Source organism: Lissotriton vulgaris, chromosome 4_1, assembly GCF_964263255.1.
Source record: "Lissotriton vulgaris chromosome 4_1, aLisVul1.2, whole genome shotgun sequence".
Taxonomy (NCBI): domain Eukaryota; kingdom Metazoa; phylum Chordata; class Amphibia; order Caudata; family Salamandridae; genus Lissotriton; species Lissotriton vulgaris.
Window position 1 is genome coordinate 510,081,937 of NC_141691.1, and position 22,700 is coordinate 510,104,636.

The following is a 22,700-nucleotide window of genomic DNA, read 5'->3' on the forward strand; positions in this document are numbered from 1 at the left end:
AAATTACTCAAAATCCGCTGGAGCACATATCTTGAGACATAGCAAAGGCACATCGGGCTACCAGTCCCTACAATTTTGCCAAGTTTAGTGGAAATCCATTCAGCCGTTCGGGCTAAAAGTGAGTTCAACCGCCCTATGGAAAATATCATGGAGAAAAAACGTTTTGGGAGCCCCCTTTTATCTCGGCCCCCGCTTGACGAATCCCCCCAAACTGTCAGGGAAGGAGCGGAGCGCCGCGAGGCAAATTTGAGGAAATTTTCAGGCAGATTCCTCAACCGGTGCCAAAGTTATTCCCAATAGAATGTTGCGAATTCCCTATACAAAATAATCCTAACTATAACTACCTACTGGCGACCGCCAGTAGGTTATATATATATATATATATATATATATATATATATATATATATATATATATATATATATATATATTACCTACTGGCGGGGTCGCCACTAGGTATATATAGTTAGGACCTAGTTACCATAGGAAGTTCCGAACATTCTATTGGGAATAACTTTGGCGCCAATTGAGGGATCTGCCTGTAATTTTCCTTAAATTTGCCTCGCTGTGCTCCGCTCTTTCCCTGAAAGTTTCGGGGGGATTCGTCAAGCAGGGGCCGAGAAAAAAGGGGGATCCAAAACGTGTTTTCCCCATGTTAATTTCCATAGGGACATTCTGACAAGGCTACAGCTGCAACGGCTGAACGGAATTGCACCAGATTTGGCAAAATGGTAGGGACTGGTATGCAGCAGTGCCTTTTGTATGTTTGGTGTAAATCCCTCCATCAGTTCTTGAGAAAATTGAATTTGAAATTTTTCAAATGGCATTTTCTATGGGACCTTTAGACAAGGCTACAGTCCGAACGGCTGTACGGAATTACACCAAACTTGGCAAAATGGTGGGGACAGGTATGTAGTAGTACCTTTTCTATATTTGGTGAAAATCCCTCCAGTAGTTGTTGAGAAAATTGATTTGAGCAAATTATATATCTATATGCGCTCAACATTCTATTGGGAATAACTTTGGCGCTGATTGAGGAATCTGTGTGTAATTTTCAAAATGTTGGCCCGCTCCGCTCCTTCCCTGAAAGTTTCGGGGGGATTCGTCAAGCGGGAGCCGAAAGGGGGGTCCCAAAACATGTTTTCCCCATGTTAATTTCCATAGGGACCTTTAAACACGGCTACAGCCCGAATGGCTGAATGGAATTACACCAAACTTGGCAAAATGGTAAAGCCTGGTATGCAGATGTGCCTTTGCTATGTTTGGTGAAAATCCCTCCAGTAGTTGTTGAGAAAAATAAATTTGAGCAAATTATATATGTATATGCGCTCACCGTATGCGCACCGTACACGTACGGTACGCGTACCGTACGTGTACGTGCGCGTACCCTTACATGAAAGAGCGAGTTTCTGATTGGCAGGCAATCGACTGTCAACATTCCAAACTGTCCAAACCAGGAAGTGTTGGCCACCATCTTGTTTTTCAGGAGAACTGAGGCACATGAGAGCCCAAAACAAGAGTGGAAAACACGAAAAGGGGGCAGGGTAGAGACCCCCCAACCCTCTAGCCCTTTTCAGGGGTCCCAAAAGGACCCCCAAGGGCAAAGACATTTTTTTTTTCAAAAAAGTCACACAGTACGCGTACCGTGCGCGTACCCCGCAATTTAAAAAAGAAATACATTTTTTTTGCACTTGGTGGTCCTTCTGGGACCCCCTGAGAAGGACTAGGGGGTCAGGGGGTTTCAACCCTGCCCCCTTTTCGCGTTTTTCACTCTAGTTTTGTGCTCTCTTGTGCCTCACTTCTCCTGAGAAACAAGATGGCTGCTCAGGTGGTCCCAAAAGGATAATAACATATATAAACGTTATCCACTAATAGAATTAGCATTTACAAAACCTTTGAAATTTATTGCAAAAAAATATATAGGTTTCACGTCTGATATAGTTAGGAATTAGCATTTAAAAAACCTTGTAAATTCACTGAAAAAAACCATAGGTTTCAAGCCTAATATAGTTAGGAATTCGCATTTAAAAAACCTTGCAAATTCACTTAAAAAACCATAGGTTTCAGGCCTTACATAGTTAGGAATTAGCATTTAAAAAACCTTGCAAATTCACTTAAAAAAACATAGGTTTCAGGCCTTATATAGTTAGGAATTAGCATTTTAAAAACCTTGCAAATGCACTTAAAAAACCATGGGTTTCCGGCCTTATATAGTTAGGAATTAGCATTTAAAAAACCATTGAAATTGCTCCTATATAGTTAGTTGTACTAACTATATTTCGCGCACCCGCAATCCACTGCTGATGATGTCACATATGACATCATTCATGACATGGTCAGTGACATCACTGATGACATCACTGATGACATCTCAAATGACATCACTGATGACATCACTGATGACATCTCATTTGACATCAGTGATCACATCACTGATGATATCATTCATGTGATAATACGATGCACCTCCTCACACTCTAATATAACCTTTGATGCACCCAGTGTTAAATACAGACTACCATTCTTAAAACCATTGACATACCAATACCAGTTACCACATACGCACTCACTGATTCCTTGGTCTACACACACATTCACTCATTCACCCATAGAATCACTCATACATACAGTCACTCATCAATACAACACTATCATATGCACTCATACACCTATACAGACACTCACACACTGCCACTCATCTATGGAGTTACTCACACACCTAGTCAGTCATCCAAAGAATCAATCACACTTTAATTTCCTCAACTATACAGTTATACACACAACACCTTACTTATTCAAACATATACTAACACATACTTACTCTCTTATACAATCACTGATACAAGTACACAATGATCCATACAGCCACTCGCACATTCACTGGCCCTCATGTATAGTCATTTATATATGCCAACTCTTACATGCACTCTCTTTTACATATGTACTTACTTGGACATATAGCACTGAGATATCCATTCACTTACCAACACACCCATGCACACAGTCAATCGCCCATATAGCTGTTTCCACATGCACTCTTGAACTCATACACCTAGTGAATCAACTGCTCACACATCTATGCACAGAGTCACACACCTCCCAGCCACCCACACACACACTCAGTCTCCCATTCAAATACTTGGGCAACCAATCAATAACCCATATAGCCACTCATATAGCTACTGATCAACACATGCAGCAGCTTACACAACAACAGACATACTGATGCACACATTCAGACAGTTTAGTCACTAACCCATGCATTTAGTAAGACACATTTAATCACTCACTCATACAGTCAGTAACGCACCTACTAAATCCTTCATCCAGACAATTATACATCCACTCATTCTTCAATATGTAAAACATATTTAAACTTTACAGAAACACACAGTCACTGGATGATGTCATCAGTGATGTCAAATGAGATGTCTACTAAAGCTGCGTGTCCCCGGTGGAGCGGGTGAGGCTTCAGTAAACCCAGGGGTCTTTCCCAAATTGTCAATAGTGACCGTGGGACCAGTTGTTGAATTTTTACCTGGCCGCTGCATTGTTCGAGTCCTCCTGCGCTCGCTCCTACCATCCCGGTGGCTGCCGAGTGGAGGACTCAGCTTCCCGTCACCCTTTGCGGCGGCGCAGCCCGGACCTGTCATCCCTGCGCCTGGAGGCACTATTAAAGCTGCGTGTCCCCCGCGTCGTAGGACGCCGGGCGAAGCCCGGGCGAAGGGCGGGCCCTCTTAGGCCCTCTGAGGCCAGAGGAGGCTGGGCTGGGCCCCCCCCTTTGATGTGCCATCTACGGCGAGGACTGACTGTTCCTATATGTACATGACTCTAGTAAGCAGACCCTGAGTATTGTTAAACGCATGTTTACAGCTTGGACCGAGATAACATTGAAGGTGAAGTGTGTTCTAACTAGGTATTCACAGTTTTAAGTAGGCATCATGTCCTCGCCTGTCCCCAAAGAAAAATCTTTAGTGGGTGGAGGGGTAAAACGAGATAACTATGTCATCAGGGCCGCTATAGGAACTGACAGGGACATCGTACTCGCTGAGCGACGGGCCGAGAGACGTCGCTCTATTGAGTTTATTAAGAACAAACGTTCATATCTGGGTTTGTTACAGCTAGCCATGTCACCGCACACCAGCACGCATTGCGAAACCGAGGGTCCTGATGCATCTTTCGGTGATAGTATACCATTACTCCTCCAAGATAGAACCCCTCCACTTGATCCAAATAATCATTCGATCATAAATCTTTCCGCTTCCTCAGGTAACACGACACGAGAGGCAGAAGCCTCGGCAGACACTCCGTCACCATTAGTAGAGACTGCCCAAAAACCTAATAAAATTCCTAAAAATCCCCGACCACAAGGCCCTACCCCGAAAAAAAGGAGAAAGGGGGGGAATGGAACACAGAGAAACAAGATCAGTCATATTGATCCTGTCAAATCTAAGAGCTCCTCATTTGTTGCACCTACATTATTCGCACCAGCCATTCAACCACCCTCCCCAATACTAGAAACATCTGGCACTGACTTAATGGGAAGTATCTAAAAATTGGTTAGATCCCTCATATTGCCTTTAGTAGAGAGACTAAAAAGAATAGCTGAACAGTGGGGAACTTAGACCAGGTAATCGAGGAAATTAAAGAGGGAATTAAGGATGTACCAAGGCCCCCACTAGTGCCCGTAACCTCTGTATCATCTCCTAACATTATCGTCCAAAAGGCGATAAAAACTACAAATCAAACTAAATCGAAAACCCCCAAATCCAATGCCCCCCAAAACAACTCGGCAAAATGTGAAATTTAGAGATAAAGAGGCTCATGTGGGTGGAAAACCTAATCTCCCAGGAAGTCCCCAAAAATCCATTGGCCATGATGATTCTGTGAGGACATCCTTCCCTAAAAGGCACAATGCGGAGCTGCCTCCGGAAGCAGCTCCGGTTGTGGTGGTCCTCACCGGAGTCCCGGTTCTGGAGGATGGTAAGAGAGAAGACCAAAACCAGCTAAAAAATAAAGTCATATTTTGGCTCAGGTAGAACGACCAATTCCGCCTAACATAAATGGCGAAATTCTACACGTCAGCCACCTTCCCTGGTTAGGACCCAGTATAAAGAACTTAACGGGGGATATCATCATAATACATTTTAGAGACAAAAGGGCAGTCAGATATTTTGGATTGGCGTCCTCTTAATGAAAGTAATGCAATTACAGCCCGTGAATTGCCCTACTTTTATCCCAGAACTTTGATAACCCCTGTTACTAATCCCAGGCCCCTAGCCTATCATCAGGATGATCGCATTAGACCCTTATTCCAACATCGGGTCGATCACTTTAGGCAACAATTTACACAACGAGATCATCGCCTTAGACCTCTATTTCAATATCAGGATCCTTGCTTTGGGTCCCTACCACTACATCAGATTGATCACTCTAGACTCACATTTCAATATCAGAATGATCATTTTAGGTCCCCAGGCTATTTTTATCCCCCACTGTAGAATAACCCTCCTACCCAGGAATGCAGGTACAACCCCCTCAACTAACTACAAGACCATTTTTGATCCCCACCCAGAACCGATATAACATTCTGTCAGGAATAGACGATATTGAATGGCTAACAGCCACCCCAACTTCCTTAGATAATCTAACCTGCATATCCTAGACAAGCTGATCGTACACCAAAAGGTTTCCCTATCTGAGGATTATTCTTACAGTTTCTCTCGCTCAAGCCCAAGTGATCCTCCTAATAAGGCCCCGGAAAACAGTATTTTGAATGAAGGACCTTGGAATTTAACCCAAGATCTTTCCTCGTCGACCCAAGGTCAAATTGCGGAAATTCATTTTAAACAACTGTATCTCCCTCCCAAGGTACAATCATCCAGTATTTCGACCCTCTCTATCATATTCTGGAACGTAGCAGGTCTGCGTCCTAAAGTTGACCAACTTAACTGGCTAGAAACAATTAGAAATCATAAGGTAGTATGCTGCCAGGAAACATGGTCGATGACTGCTATTCATCTTCAGGGGTACAGATCGTACCACTCTAGTGCACGTCCTTCCCTTTTCGGTAGACCCAAGGGAGGACTATCAGTATATGTATCTAAGACCCTTCCACTTAAGGAAATCATCGAATTTAAAACCGAAGAGAACTATCAGATCCTCAAATTTTTGTTGAAACGAGGGCACACATACTTTTTGGTGAATTTCTATAATAATTTGTCCAAGTGATAAATAGGATAAGCTCTGTCTTAGATGACCAACGGAGTAGATGCTCCTTTTCGCCTTTTAAAGTGATATGGGGGGGAGATTTTAATATTACTTCATGTAAAGAATAGAATAAGACTAACTGTGGCATTGTAGATGAAGGCGGTAGACCTCTAACACATTTTGCTCACTCCAGCACTGGGAATACCTTAAATGAAAAGTTCTTTACTCTAGGACTGGGATACGCGAATGAATTAGTTGGGCCTTCAATTGACTTTTCCCCAACTTTTCACGGCAGGGGTTGTAACAGCATAATTGATTTCATCTTGATCTCCAACTATATGAAGGACCAGCTGCTCACATTTTTAAGTGGTGATGATATTAGTAGTGACCATTTCCCCAACAGTGTTAGCATCTTAGCGCAGAGCGCACGTAACACAACTGGTAACCTTGGGTTATTGAACCATAAAGCCATAAGCATAGATAAAACAAACGGCTATTCGGTTAAATGGTCCAAAGTAGATCCGGATATTATAACTCCAAAGGTTATAACCAGAGCCCTTCCCATGTTGGAAACATGCTTAAATCTGCATTCCTCTGCAGAGCAGATTCTGACTGGTTTCATTAACATTACTAAGGTAATTAGCGAGGAGTTGCTTGGTAAGCAAAAGCAGAACTTCTCGCAAGATAAAGGCTGGTTTAATCCTGAATGTCGTAAGGCTCTTTCAACCCTAAAAATAGCTTTACGCAAACCTGTGAGGGATCAAGTTGAAATTAGGAAGCTGAGAAACCTTTATAATCTGGCCATAAAAAAATGTTAGAGCTGTAATAGAAAGGATAGTTTTATGTTCTGGAAAGTGGTTAAATCACCCTTCTTGACTGATGTGAACCCTGGCTCCAGTATTGAGGTAGCAATCTCAGCAGAGGGATGGGTCTCTCACTTCTCGAAAATATTCTCAGCAGAAAGTCTGTATACAGACGAAAGTGGGGAGGAAGTATTTCTCAACATATCAACTTTTCCTATCGAACTATCTTTCAGTCATGATGAAGTAGTTAATGCCCTGTCATCCTCGAAGTCTGGTAAGGCCCCTGGGCCGGACGAGGTACCTTTGGATATTTACACTCATACGCAGGAGCTCTGGTCGCCGGTATTGACCCGGGTAATTGAAGCTGCTCTAAAAAGGGGCCTTATAAAATCTTGGTCAACCTCTACCCTGCTGCCCATTTTTAGGAAGGGAGATCGTAACAACCCTGCATGTTACAGGCCCATCTCCCTCCTGGATTCCCTTGCTAAAGTCATTGGTCGGCTGATCCTAGATAGATTGCGGGTCTGGTCTGAGGCCAATAACATCTTGACAGACCTGCAATATGGCTTCCGGGAGGGCCTGGGCACTGTGGAGCAGGCGCTGAATCTCTCCCTTCTTATTGGGAAATATGTAGGGGCAAAGAAGGGTAACCTCCACTTAGTTTATGTGGATTTGATCGCAGCCTTTGACTGTGTTTTACACTCAAGGCTGTGGTCAATCCTAACAGAACTGGGCGTAGATCCCCGATAATATCCTTCCTATGTGAGCTGTATTCTGAAGCATCGGCCAGGGTTAGATTTGGGGTGAACTGGGAATTACTCCCCCTTCGCAGTTACTAAGGGAGTTAGACAGGGGTGTGTCTTGGCTCCCTACTTATTTAATCTGTACACGAATGGTCTTGAGAAGGCCATGCTAGAGGGGAGTCAGGACTTACCAGCTATCACCCGTCGTCCCATTCCCGCGTTGCTCTACGCGGACGACGCGGTGATCATGGCGCGAACCCCAATACAACTTCATATTCTGTTAAATTGCTACTGTAAATTTATGGCCTCATTGGACCTTAAGGTTAATATCAAAAAAACTTTTGCTATTCATTTTGGTAAAAAGATAGCCAAGATAAAACCGATATTCATTGAAAAAGCCAAATTGGACTGTACTAACACCTACCCATACTTAGGTATTTTATTTGATAATAATTCTTCTTGGAAACAGGCCATTAGTAGTAGGCACCTTCTATTCTTGAGAGCTACTTCTGCCCTTATTGCTTTTGCCCGTAAACTACGGAAGCCCCCCCAAAAAGAACTTATGCAAATATATCATGCAAAATGCCATAGTGTAGCTGTTTACGGTGCTGGGGTGTGGGGCTATGTACCCATGGACATCTTACAGAGGGTAGAGAAGAATTTTACCCGTTATTTGTTGGCCGTCCCGCAGTGTTCTCCAACGTTTGGTTGCCATATCGAACTGGGCATGGATTACATTGCCGACTACATCAAAATCCAGCCAATATTACTATGGCACCGCATCTGGTCAACGGAGCAGTGTAGTTTAACACGTGCATTAATTTCAGACTGTTTGGCCCTAGATAATTGGTCAGATATCCCTTGGCTATCCTTTGTACACAACTTTCTTAAGGATTTGGACCTTTCTACATATTTTAAAAAACCTTCCATTTTATCCACTATTACAAGAAAGACTTTAAAAATGTTATGTTTGTCACACCTAAGGGAATTATGTACAGCCCAAGAAATGAATAAAGTCTCAAACCGACAAATTTTAACTATTCAATGTACTCAGGGCATTCAACTGTATCTCACCTTTTGTCTAACCACTTACGAAAAATACCTGTTGACTCGGTTCAGGTTCAATATATTTTTTCGTTTGGTTACATTTCCAAAGAAACAAGACTGGTCTACTCCATCTACCCGGTGTCCTTGTGATGGTATTTCCGAACAGTCCACTATCCATGTAATATTGTTCTGTAAATTTTACGAATCACCTCGCAAGTGTTGGATTACTCCAATATTGTTATCCCTGGGTTTGAGAAGATGCCATCCTGCTTTTATGGTGTTACAACATTTAGAATCAGTATTTATTTCTAAAATGCATTGCCATGTTTCTTAAAATCTGCCTAAAAATTTGTTGCAAACATGATTAATTGTAGTTCCAGTGTTTTATAATTTTTACAGTTATTTATCTTTTTATATTTTTGTAACAAACTCTTGTTCTTCTTGAAATATGTATGTTGATTCTTATCTGTACTTTTTGTGGTTCCTTTAAAACTTGGAAACCGAATAAAAGTTATTTACTACTACTACTAAAATGAGATGTCATCAGTGCTGTCATCAGTGATGTCATTTGAGATGTCATCAGTGATGTCATCAGTGATGTCACTGACCATGTCATGAATGATGTAATATGTGACATCATCAGCAGTGGATTGCAGGTGCGCGAAATATAGTTAGTACAACTAACTATATAGGAGCAATTTCAATGGTTTTTTAAATGCTAATTCCTAACTATATAAGGCCTGAAACCTATGGTTTTTTAAGTGAATTTGCAAGGTTTTTAAAATGCTAATTCCTAACCATATAAGGCCTGAAACCTATGTTTTTTAAAGTGAATATATATATATATATATATATTACCTACTGGCGGTTGCCAGTAGGTAGTTATAGCTAGGATTGTTTTCCATAGGGAATCCGCAACATTCTATTGGGAATAACTTTGGCGCCGGTTGAGGAATCTGCCTGAAATTTTCCTCAAATTTGCCTCGCTGCGCTCCGCTCCTTCCGTGGAAGTTTGGGGGGGATTCGTCAAGCACGGGCCGAGATAAAAGGGGGGTCCCAAAACGTGTTTTCCCCATGTTAATTTCCATAGGGCGGTTGGATTCACTTTTAGCCTGAACAGCTGAATGGATTTCCACCAAACTTGGCAAAATTGTAGGGACTGGTAGCCCGATGTGTCTTTGCTATGTCTCAAGATATGTGCTCCAGTGGATTTTGAGTAACTTAGGTTCAAAAAAATATATATATCTATAAGCGCGCCTGGTACGCGCACCGGGGCGCGCACCAGGCGCGCTACGCGAGTTCGCGAGCGGAAAGCAGGTTGGCTCACGGGTGTCTGTCAACATTCCAAACAGTCCGGAGCGGCCGCCATCTTGTGTCTCGGTAGGATCGAGACACAAGAGGTGGCAAAAACAAAGGGGGGAAATGAACAAAAGGGGGCAGGGTAGACCCCCCCTGACCCCCTAGGTTTGATGTGGGAGCCATAAAAGGGCCCCGCGGGGCAAAAAAAAAAATATTTTTTGTTTTTCGATTTGCACAGGGGGAGCGCCCGGTACGCGCACCGGGGAGCGTACCGGGGAGCGTACCATGGGGAAAAAAAGAATGACAGATTTTTTCAAAAAAGAAGCATTTTTTTAGTAATTGGAGGTAGTTCTAAAAAGAACTGTTTTTTTCTTCTTTTTGTTGTTTTATATTTTTTTTATTGTTTTTTGGAACATTTTGTACTTTTTTTTGCTTTTATGAACAATTTTATGTTTTTTTTGTTATTTTTATGGGGACAAACAAAAAACAGGGAATTGTAAACGGCTCAACTGGAGCAAAAAAAATCAGGAAAAAAATAAGGTTTTTTTTGGGCAATTGTGGTTGTCACCAGCACAGTTGATGAGTTTAATGCTTTGCTCACCATAGGTAAATGTTTTGCCACAAAATATACAAACGATTTTGTATTGTCCAAACTGCGTTTGTATGTTTGGGACCATCTCCCTTGTCTCTGGTCCCGATGGAGTGGGTTGCTTACTTTTGGAGGTGCTGCAAGAAGATTGGGGAGGGTTTCTGGTCAGTTCTCTGATTAGCCGCAGCATAGTTGTTAGGGTGCCGGTGTTGCATGTGGCGAATCATGGTGTGATTGCCAAAAGAGTACTTTTTGTTAGGGTTCCCCCTGGAAAGTTCAGTGCCACAGATTAGACAAGTAACCCTTGGCGCATTTACTTTCTTGAGGTCCTTTGGGATTGAAAAAAACTCCCAAATAATGTGCTCCTTTGGCTTATATGGGGTAGTATCTTCAGGCAGGAACCTCCTCCTCTCCTCCTCCTCCTCTTCTTCATCTCCACCACTGTGGTGTTGTGGTGGTCCTCTTGGTGGTGGTGGTGGTGGTGGTGGCTGAGATGCTCCTGCTGCTGCTGCTACTGTAGCCATTTCTCAGTACAAATAGGTACTAATAGGTTTGGAAACAGGTCTTCCACACTCAAAGTACAAACTGAGAATGAGGAAAAAAGGTGGGGGCTTTCATCATTAGGAAAACAAAATTGTCCAGGACCAATGAAAAGTGTTATTTTCAGGTCACATGACCAGGGCTTTCATAACTTGGAATCCAAAACTGTCCTGAACCAATGAAAAGTGTTATTGTCAGGTCACATGACCCGACGCGCTTACGCTACGCGCCCTGGGGCGCTTACGTAGCGCGATCGTATGCGCTCGAGTGCTTCCGGGTGCGCTTACGCCGTTCGTATCACGCAGACGCGGCTACGCGATACGTCACGATGATGTTTTCGTTCACGGCAATAGCGCTAACAGGACGCTTACGGGTGCGCGCACCGGGGCGCGCCGCAAGACTGCACCGGGAGAGCTCCAGGGCAAAAAAAAAATAATTTTAAAAAAGAAGAATATACATATAAAAAATAGTATTACATAAATATACAATATAGGATTCATTATAAAAAATATTATATTTGATAGCAATAGAAATTTGTGATTAAAAAACCTTTGAAATTCACTGAAAAAAACATTGAAGCCCTATATATAGTTAGGAATTAGCATTTAAAAAACTATGACATTCACTGAAAAAACCATAGGTTTCACACCAGTTATAGTTAGAAATTATCATTTAAAAAACCTATGAAATTCACTGAAAAAACCATAGGTTTCACATCAGTTTTAGTTAGGAATTAGCATTTAAAAAACCTATGAAATTCACTGAAAAAACCATAGGTTTCACACCAGTTATAGTTAGGAATAACATTTAAAAAACCTATTAAATTCACTGAAAAAACCATAGGTTTCACACCTGTTATAGTTAGCTGGAAATTTTACTGACATAAAACCATTGAAATTCCCACGTTATAGTTAGTTGGACTCGCTATAACTTGCGCGCCTGCAATGCACTGCTGATGACGTCACATATTACATCACTCATGACATGGTCAGTGACATCACTCATGACATCACTGATGACACCACACTTATGACAGAGTGACAGACCTCCTTTCAGTGTAATGTAACCCTTGAAACACATATTCAAAAATAGAAACTAACATTTTCAAAAAAATGGAGATACCCATACCAGTTACAACAACCAATTCAGTAATTCCCCATCTATATACACATCCACTCATTCACCAACAGTTCTATATAGTCACTCATACATATACTCACTCATCATATGTAGTGATACACCTATACATCCTGTTACACACCGACAGTCATCCAAAAGTTACTCACACACATACTCACACATGCAAATAAACTATTGAACATCCATTTATTTGCATATACAAGTATACATACACTAGCACATTACTTCTGAGGAAACTTACACATACTTACTCTCATAAACAATCACTTATAGAAACACATACTTATTTAAACAGGAACTCTTACAATCTCTCACTCTCACATATACTTACTTATATACATCAATACTCACATATACTAGATTAAAACATATGTTGTTACTAATAAACACACTAGTGAGACAGTCATTCACTCACTAACACACACATATACACACACATCCACCCTTACAATCCTACACATATGGTGTCTTCAAAACACATACAAACAGTGAGTCAGTCACCAACCCATTCAGCCAATTATACACAAAGTGAAACACTGATACATATATTTAAATATTTAAAAATTACTCGCTAATATATGTATTCACTAAGATACACTTAATAATCCAGTAAACCAATCAATTTTTTTTTTTAAAAACATCCATTTACACACTTATTTAACTATTTATTCTTCCATCGACCTTTACAAATACATATATAAAACATATTTATTTTTCAGAAAGACACACATTCACTGGATGGTGTCATCAGTGATGTCATGAGTGATGTCACTGACCATGTCATGAGTGATGTAATATGTGACGTCATCAGCAGTACATTGCAGGCGCACAAGTTATAGTGAGTCCAACTAACTATAACGTGGGAATTTCAATGGTTTTATGTCAGTAAAATTTCCAGCTAACTATAACTGGTGTGAAACCTATGGTTTTTTCAGTGAATTTAATAGGTTTTTTAAATGTTATTCCTAACTATACCTGGTGTGAAACCTATGTTTTTTTCAGTGAATTTCATAGGTTTTTTAAATGCTAATTCCTAACTATAACTGATGTGAAACCTATGGTTTTTTCTGTGAAATATATATATATATATATATATATATATATATATATATATATATATATATATATATATATATATATATATATATATATATATGTGTGTATATATATATATAAATATATATATATATATATATATATATATATATATATATATATATATATAACAAAAATAGACACCATTCGCTAATGTGAACAGTTGTTGTACATTAAAGAGTTAATTGGGGCGGGCCAGCGATATTCTGTGCCACCCCTTTGTAGTTTACGAGCTCCATAAGTACCCTCATCTATTTTTAGTAACGTATCATGTGATCAAGCCTCTGGCTAGAGGCGAAACGCGTCATGCGGAATTGCTTGGGTGTTATTCTGTTATACTGATGGAATAAAACCCTGTTTTGCACAAGAAGTTGGGTCTGACTTGTTCGTTCAGAAAAGCCAGTCGAAGCAGTATGACTGGGATGCGGCAGCGTCGAGCGAAGGGAATAGTATTCTAAAAACACCGTTAACGACTTCTACGGTGTAAGTCAGACCCCTCCCCTCCTGATCAGCTTGGCGGCAGGAAGCAACTGGTTCCCTAACCCGGAACTGAAACTCTACACTGCTCCGGAGAGTAGCATACCGCGTAAAGCACCTGGACACCAAGAGGATTACCTACCTTGTAACAGGAGTCGAGTATCATCAGGAACGGTGAAAACCCGACAACGCCTAAAGACAGCCTGATCAAAGGAAGGACGTATTTGGAGTAACCAGTGGGGAGAAGTGCAGACCCTGTATGTGTGCTAATAAACTTGGGGATCCAAGGAAAAGACGCTGTATTGGTCTCAGTGTTACAATCCTAATTCATTCACCCTAAAATCAGCAACTGTAACAGTTGTAAGCAGAATGACCGCAGATGCGTTACGAAGCAGGGAGGAGGCAGCGGAAAGTATGTTTGACAAATCTCCGGCTGGGGGTTCAAGCATACAAGAACCGTCATCGTCCAATAACGCCACAAATGCCAATCCCACATTGAAAGACATATTCAGGAAATTGGAAAAACTAATGAAGAAAGAACAATCCAAGTGGTGGGAGAATAAGTCCTTATCCCGATATTTGGAAGTCGGCAGAGTGCCCAGAGGGCTAAGAATAACACTTGCTCCCAGCTACGAGACACCAGATCCCGCAATGCTCACCAAATGGGCCGAAACCAATTTAGAATGCTCTGGTAAATTAATGACACTTTTAGTTGAATATGCAGAAAGTGATTGTTTGAAAATCCAGGCGGAAACAGAACAATTGGAAATTGAAATAACAGAATTGGGACCCAGTGAGCTAGCGGATAAGCTAAGAACAGAAATGTTGCAAAGAGTGAAAAAGGATGAGGAGATAATAAAAAAGAGAAACACATATAAATTCGAACGGGACCGCCTAGACTACCAAAATGGCCAGATATTTACATATGCTAAGAAATACGAGAATGTAAAGGCTCGTGCGAGAAAAATGTGACAGGGGAATGCAGGAAACAAAACTGTTTCAATTTCCTCCACAGATGCCAGGTAGCGAGGCAGAAAACGAGGCTGCAGGATCCTCCATGGTGGGATCAGTAAAGCTTTCATTAGCACAGGAAGTAAGCTGCTTATGCCAAGATCGTCGCGATACCTTGAGACCAAGAATACAAGGGAGAGCCCAGGCAAGCGGCTTCGGAACAACCAAAAACAACGCACAAGGAGAAAGTGCCGTCGTTACAAAGCAAACCAGCAAAAACCAAGCAGCCAGAGGTCGGTGGAACAAATCGAAGAAAAAAACGACCATGAATTAAAAAAGGAAAAATCAATTATCAACCTCACAAAGATTACCTTATCACCCGAAGATGAAATGATCCTAGGATTAGGTTTATCTTATTGTCCGCCGTCAAACTTTAACTATGCGGACACGAGTATGGATTCTTATTGTTTCGTACGGAAGCTGAAATTGAGCAAATACTTTCTTCTGCAGCCAAAAAGAAAAAAACAAATAGGGGCGCAGACTAGCCCTTCTTTGTTGGAATTGGCAGATCGCCCAGTGTTTGATGAAATTTGGGACTTACAACAGGAAGGAGCGATATCTAGAGACTTACCTTTAGTTACATCAAGGGAAGACCATGCTGCCAGCTATACCCATTTTAAGCCAAAGTCCACTTTTAAGCCGATTTTAACAAATGACAATATTGATGTGTACCATGATCTAGTCATTAACCCCTTCCATGCTCATGACGAGCTCAGCTCGTCATGCAGTACACTGGTCGTGTGCTGATGACAAGCTGAGCTAGTCATTAATAATGGGGAAAATCACTTTTCAGCACAGGAGGGGAAACGCCTTAGCAGTCATGTGGTTAAAGAGCTTAAACAATTGTACATGAACACCTATAAGTAACATGAAGTTGCCAATAAAAAGAATCAATGCTACTATAACCTGATCAAAAAACTAGAATCAGATAAGAATGTGATCGTCCGTCAGGCCGATAAAGGCGGAAACATAGTCCTTTGGCCACGGAACATGTACGTAGCAGAAGCGGAGAGACAACTTCATGACACTTCTTGTTATAAAAAAAGCAATATATTAGCTCTAAGAACTTCTTGGCAAGAACAAAGCTCTAAGTTAATGGCATGGAGGAGTGCCAAGTTGCTATCGGATGACGAGTACAAGTTTATGAAAAAAGGCCATCCGGTAATTCCAACTTTCTATTTGATACCAAAAGTACACAAGGACATAACAACACCACCTGGACGCCCGATTATATCGGCTATAAATAGCTCAACGGAGAATATATCCCGTTATATAGACTTTTTTCTTCAGGAATGGGTGAAATGTCTAAAATCCTATGTGCAAGACACTTCTGATTTTATCAGAAAACTGAACAATGTAGTCTGGGGTTCAAATTGTTTACTGATAACACTCGATGTAACATCTTTGTATACCTCGATCAAACACTCTGACGGGATGCGAGCTGTAGAATTTTATTTAAATAAGCAACCCATGAATTTTTCTGCACACAACAGAATGCTTCTGTCCATGATCCAAATTTGCCTTGAACAGAACTTTTTCTTATTCAATAACCAAATGTACCAGCAGGTTAGAGGGGTCGCGATGGGGTCGTGCTTCTCCCCGAGTCTAGCATGCCTCCACATGGGACTCTGGGAGGAGCAGGTCCTGGGAGGCTCATTGTTGGAAAAGATGCAGGAACATGTACTATTATATTTAAGGTACATAGACGATCTGTTCATGATATGGCGAGGGTCTATGATGGAAGCTCAAGCTTTTGTTGGAGAACTGAACATAAACAACTTAAATTTGCAGTTCACTTCACATATAGATAACAAGTCAGTGGTGTTTCTTGATACTGAGGTGTACATTACAGATACCGGATTAGCCAGTAAAATGCATAGAAAACCCACAGATGGGAATACGGTACTCCATGCCCGTGGTCAGCATCCCCAACACCTAATTAGCAGTATCCCCTTCGGGGAAATGCTGCAAATTAGGTGGATATGTAGCTCTGAGATTGAGTGCCACAAAATACAGGAGGAAAGCAAGGCTCGTTTTTTGTCCCGAGGCTACTCAGTTAAAACTATACAGCGGGCAATTAACAGATCATTAGCCATTTCAAGGGAAGAGGCACTAGCAGTGAAGGGCAAACCCAGTGTTTTGCTAATCAAAGAGACATCCATCAAGCCTAGGGTTATTACAACTTTCAGTAAACAACACAAGGAGATTCGGCGAATCTTCTACAGCAATTGGAACTTAATAACAGGGGATCCTGTTATTGGTGAATTTGTGGTGAACAAACCCAATATCACATTCAGAAAGTCTATATCCATGTCTGATAGACTAGTCAGTAATTTTCTTGAAAAACCAAATTCGGACACTTGGGGCGCCCTCGGAGGTGGTTTTAAAAAATGTGGGTGATAGAGATGGAAAGCTCCGACTGTTGGAAACTAGATACATAATCGAACTTGACAGTAAGGCCCCACGAGGCCTTAATGCAAGTGAAGATTTATATACATGTTTATAGTTCTTGAGCTGATGAGTATCCCTGATGTGACATAGAATTAGTGATTTTAGACAATACGTTATAAACAACATTTCATCCTCGGTTTTTGATACCTATTATAATGTCTAACAATGTGTGATCAGCAACTTTTTACATCTAAGTTGGTGTGTTAATCTGCTAAATCAAATATGATAAAAAATTATCAACAATTTCCTTCCACTCCCATGAGAGATCAAAACGTAAATTAAAAAAAATATATGATTATTTGAATGATTAAGTTAAATTTTGCACTTTATGCACTTATGTCTTGGGGTTTATGATGAGGATTGGTACTTAGAGCTTGGATGAATTAAGATGGTTAAGATTGTTTTATACAATCCTGTTGTTTTCTTTTAGTAAGGAATGGTGTTTATTAGATACATACCAACAGTTCCTCAGGATGGCTGTTCTTATATGATTGGATTATAAATTTCATATGAAGTTTGTTCTCGATAGAAATCATATTTAAATTGCTGAAGTTTGCACAATATATTTGCTGCTAGATTAACATCCAAAATAGAGGTTTATTTATTTGTATAGTAGACACTTTGTCTTTTATTGTAAATAATGTATATTTTATGAAATTTATAACAAAATAAGTATATAATTTTCTATATGTATTCCCCCTCAAAGTTTGAGTTTTATTCTTATATGCTGTAAATTTTATTGTATATAGGATGTTAACTTATTATTGCACATATTTGCACAGCACTTTCATTGCACAGTCAAAAGCTGAACATGTTGTGAAGTTAATTGGGCACTGCGCCATTTATTTAACAAAAATAGACACCATTCGCTAATGTGAGCAGTTGTTGTACATTAAAGAGTTAATTGGGGCGGGCCAGCGATATTCTGTGCAACTCCTTTGTAGTTTACAAGCTCCATAAGTACCCTCATCTATTTTTAGTAACGTATCATGTGATCAAGCCTCTGGCTAGAGGCGAAACGAGTCATGCGGAAATGCTTGGGTGTTATTCTGTTATACTGATGGAATAAAACACTGTTTTACACAAGAAGTTGGGTCTGACTTGTTCGTTCAGAAAAGCCAGTCAAAGCAGTATGACTGGGATGCGGCATCGTCGAGCGAAGTGAATAGAAATATATATATATACTAACAGCCCAGGAAGAAGAGTCCATGAGACTCGAAACGCGTTGGCAAAAGCAAATCAAACCGGGAGCGTGGATGCAAGTGAGTTATGATATTCCGGATGGAAGGCGAACTGTGTGTGACCTCCTGAAGCTGTCAGGCATATGTTTGAACATTTTCTGCACGGCCGCCTGAGCCGTGGGGAGGGGCACCATCCCTGCTAATGGAACGGGAGGCTGTCATCGGGAACTGCTCCTGGTGGACTACAGTACAGTAAGCCAAATGAGAAAAGAACTTGCACCGGGCGACCACACCTTACTCAAAGGATTGAAAAAAGACAATGATGTTAAAAATATGTAAAATGAATTACATCTCGTTTTCAGGACTACGAATCCCAATATGCAAAGTGGCTCAAACATCGTGAGCAAGGCCAATCAGGAGGCCTCATATTGAAATAAATAAGCTTATTCAGATGAAAAACGAGTCTGCACTTCATTTTACTAACAGCCCAGGAAGAAGAGTCCATGAGACTCGAAACGCGTTGGCAAAAGCAAATCAAACCGGGAGCGTGGATGCAAGTGAGTTATGATATTCCGGATGGAAGGCGAGCTGTGTGTGACCTCCTGAAGCTGTCAGGCATTTGTTTGAACATATATGTATTTAAATATATATATATATATATATATATATATATATATATATATATATATATATATATATATATATATATATATATATATATATATATATATATATATATATATATATATTCAACAAAAAATGCCCTAATCATTGAGAAGTCACACAACAATGGTCAGCCCTCCAGCCTAAAAGTGCTGCCTGCTTGCAATCTTTGACATCCGGTTACCTCTGCCAATGTGTTTCAGGGCCAAAAGCCCCTACTTCCTGGACATGAAAAGCACACCTGAGACATGCCTTAATTGTTTCCAGCTTTATTATACATCATCCCCTCCTCCCGTGGCCATGTGATGAATTCATTGTCCCTCAGTGCATTCTGGGCCATGAAGTTGTGCATACAGGTTAACAATATCCTTTTAGTAAGTTTGAGCGTGTTTTTCCAAATAAAATTATATTATGTCCTCTGAGCAAGTCACAGAGAAAGGTGGGCAGGGTTAATGTGCATAATTGAGCATTGTGCTGTTCGAAGTCCAGAAAAGTTCTGAACCACAGCGTCGTTCAGCAGGTGACTGACGTCTTCTCTAGCTGCTGGTGGTGCTCTTCCCCATGGCCGGGCCGCCGTGCGCAGTAATGTATTCAACAAAAATGCCCTAAGCATTGTGAAGGCACATAACAATGCTCAGCCCTCCAGCCTAAACGTGCTGCCCGCTTGCAATCTCTGACATCCGGTTACCACTGCCAACGTGGTTCAGGGCTCAAAGCCCCTTCTTCCTGGGCATGAAAGACACGCCTGAGATTTGCATTAGTAGTTCCCTGCAGTTTTACACATCAACCCCGCCTCCCGTGGCCATGTGATCTATTAATTGTCCCTCAGGGCATTCTGGGTCATGACGTTTTGCATGCAGGTTAACAATCTCCTTTTAGTTAGTTCAAGCAAGCTTTTCCAAATAAAATTATATTATGTCCTCTAAGTGAGTCACAGAGAAAGGTGGGCAGGCTTAGTGTGCAAATTTGAGCATTTTGCTGTTTGAAGTCGGGAAAAGTTCTGAACCACAGCCTCGTTCAGCCGGTGACTGTCGTCTTCTAAAGCTGCCTGTTGTGCTCTTCTCCACGGCCGGGCCTCCGTGCGCTGTATTGTATCCAACAAAAATTCCCTAAGCATTGAGAAGGCTAACAAAAATACTCAGCCCTCCAGCCTGAACGTGCTGCCTGCTTGCAATCTCTGATATCCGGTTACCTCTGCCAACGTGTTTCAGAGTCCAAAGCCCCTTCTTCATAGGCACGAAAAGCACACCTGAGACATGAATTAGTAGTTTACAGCTTTATTACACATCATCCCCGCCTCCCGTGGCCATGTGATTAATTAATTGTTCATTTGCACTTCGCTGTTTTACACCGAAAGCAGCGAAATGTTGTGTGACATTACAGATGGACAATGTGTCAGCAGTCCCCTATGTCAAAAAAAAGGGCGGACCACACTCCAAGGGCCTCACGGACCTGGCGAAGGGATTTTGGGAATATTGTTTGAACAAAGGTATTTCGGATATAGCGGAACATATTCCAGAGTTAAGCAATGGTGTGGCAGACTGGTTCTCCAGGAATTTCAGGGACTCCAGCAACTGGAGACTAGACAGACAAACGTTTTTAACTATCCAGTCAATATGGGGTTCTTTCAGGACAGACCTTTTTGCAGACCGCCTGAACACCCAACTGAAGGAATTCTTCAGCTGGAGGCCAGACCATCAAGCTCGGGGAGTAGATGCCTTCCTCCAAGACTGGAAAGTTTAAAGCCATATGCCTTCCCACCTTTTGCATTACTTCCCCGGCTTCTTCTTCATGCTCGACGCTACAACGAGAACATAACTGCAATAACTCCCCTTTGGAGATCATATGCCTGGTTTCCATTCCTTCTGGAAATGAGCATAGACTTTCCAATCCTGATACCCTCGTTCAGGAGGATACTCTTGGGTCCGGAAGGAGACATTCATCCCCTCGTAGATCAGGGTCTTCGGCATGGAGGATTTCAGGAGACAATGGCAAATCCCAGGGCGTTTGCCAAATGCTTTCAGACTAATCTCTGAGTCATGGGTTCCAGGTACAAGGAAGGCATATCGACTGGCGTGGAACAAATGGGTTCACTGGTGTTTTCAACGAGGTCTTGATCCCGTTTCAGTTGATCTAATTCATGCTATTAATTACCTATCTGAACTCTTTACTTCAGGACTCTCTTAAAGGACCATCAACGTCTACAGATCTGCAATTTCCGCAGGACACTGCCTTGTTATTGGTCTCTCCGTTTAACAGAACTTTCTAACTAAAAAAATTATGAGAAGCATGAGAGTTCTTAATCTTCCAATCACTAAATATTCCGCCTTTTGGGATGTTACACTGGTATTTCAAACCTTATCCTCCTGGGGAGAAAACTCTTCTCTCTCCTTGAAATGAATCTCTTTTAAACTCACTGTTTTATTATGCCTGGTATCTTTCAGAAGAAAATCTGATGTCAAAACTTTAGATATTTCTAGCAGATTCTTTCAACCAGAGGGTGTATGTTTCTATCTTAAAAAAAGAACCAAAACTATGTCTTCTTCTATTTTTTACCCCTTCTTTCCACAGAATGAAAGACTCTGCGTGGTTAAATGTCTGAAAGAATATGAGAGGAGGACTGTTAATCTGAGATTAAACGAGACCCAATTATTGATTTCCTATAGATTTCCCCATAAGGGAGTTTCATCCCCAACCCTGGCAAGATGGGTGAAGGGAGTTATGTGTGAAAGCGGTGTGGATACTTCTATATTTGGAGCTCATTCCCTGAGAGGCGCATCAGCTTCTAAATTCTTTTTCCTTGGTCGGGGATTACAGGAAATCCTTAAGGCAGCGGACTGGTCTAAGTATGTTTAAGACGTGTTATTTTAGGCCAATCTCTAATGTGATTGATAATGTTCTTAATGCACTTTGAACTTGCATAATATGGCCTCCGTGTCGTGCCAAAAAATTTAGATTTTTCACAGCCTGCTGGGCAGAAAATCGAGATTTTATTAAGGATACTGAGGCTAATATTATCCCACCACTGTTGGTTTATATTTTGAGCCCACCCTATTGTTGTTACAAATATTATGAAATGGTATTCTTCTTCTCCTTTCAGAATAAGAATTTTCATCCCTCTGGACTTGGATTTGGGAAACCTTTTAAGTTTGGTGCCATGTTTTTCTTCAAGTTGAATTTCTTTCTTCGCACCCTGTCAAAGAAGGAAGATACTTGGTCATAGAGGGACTCTTCATCTCTTCAGAATGTTCACTAAAGTTCTATTTGATTGTTGCTGCTGAGCTGTAGTAATAAAGGAGATTTGCATAATATTAGCCTCAGTGTCCTTAATAAAATCCAGATTTTCTGCCCAGCAGGCTGTGAAAAATCTAAATTGTCCCTCGGTGCATTCTGGGGCATGATGTTTTGCATGCAGGTTAACAATCTCTTTTTAGTAAGTTCAAGCAGGCTT

At 41.1% G+C, this 22,700-nt stretch overlaps 1 protein-coding gene across 1 annotated transcript in view; it reads left to right on the forward strand.

Moving 5' to 3' along the window:
* Nucleotides 1-22,700, forward strand: part of LOC147718909 (gamma-aminobutyric acid receptor subunit gamma-4-like) — a 2,086,028-nt gene that overhangs the window by 1,763,926 nt on the left and 299,402 nt on the right. The gene's annotated exons all lie outside the window — the stretch shown is intronic.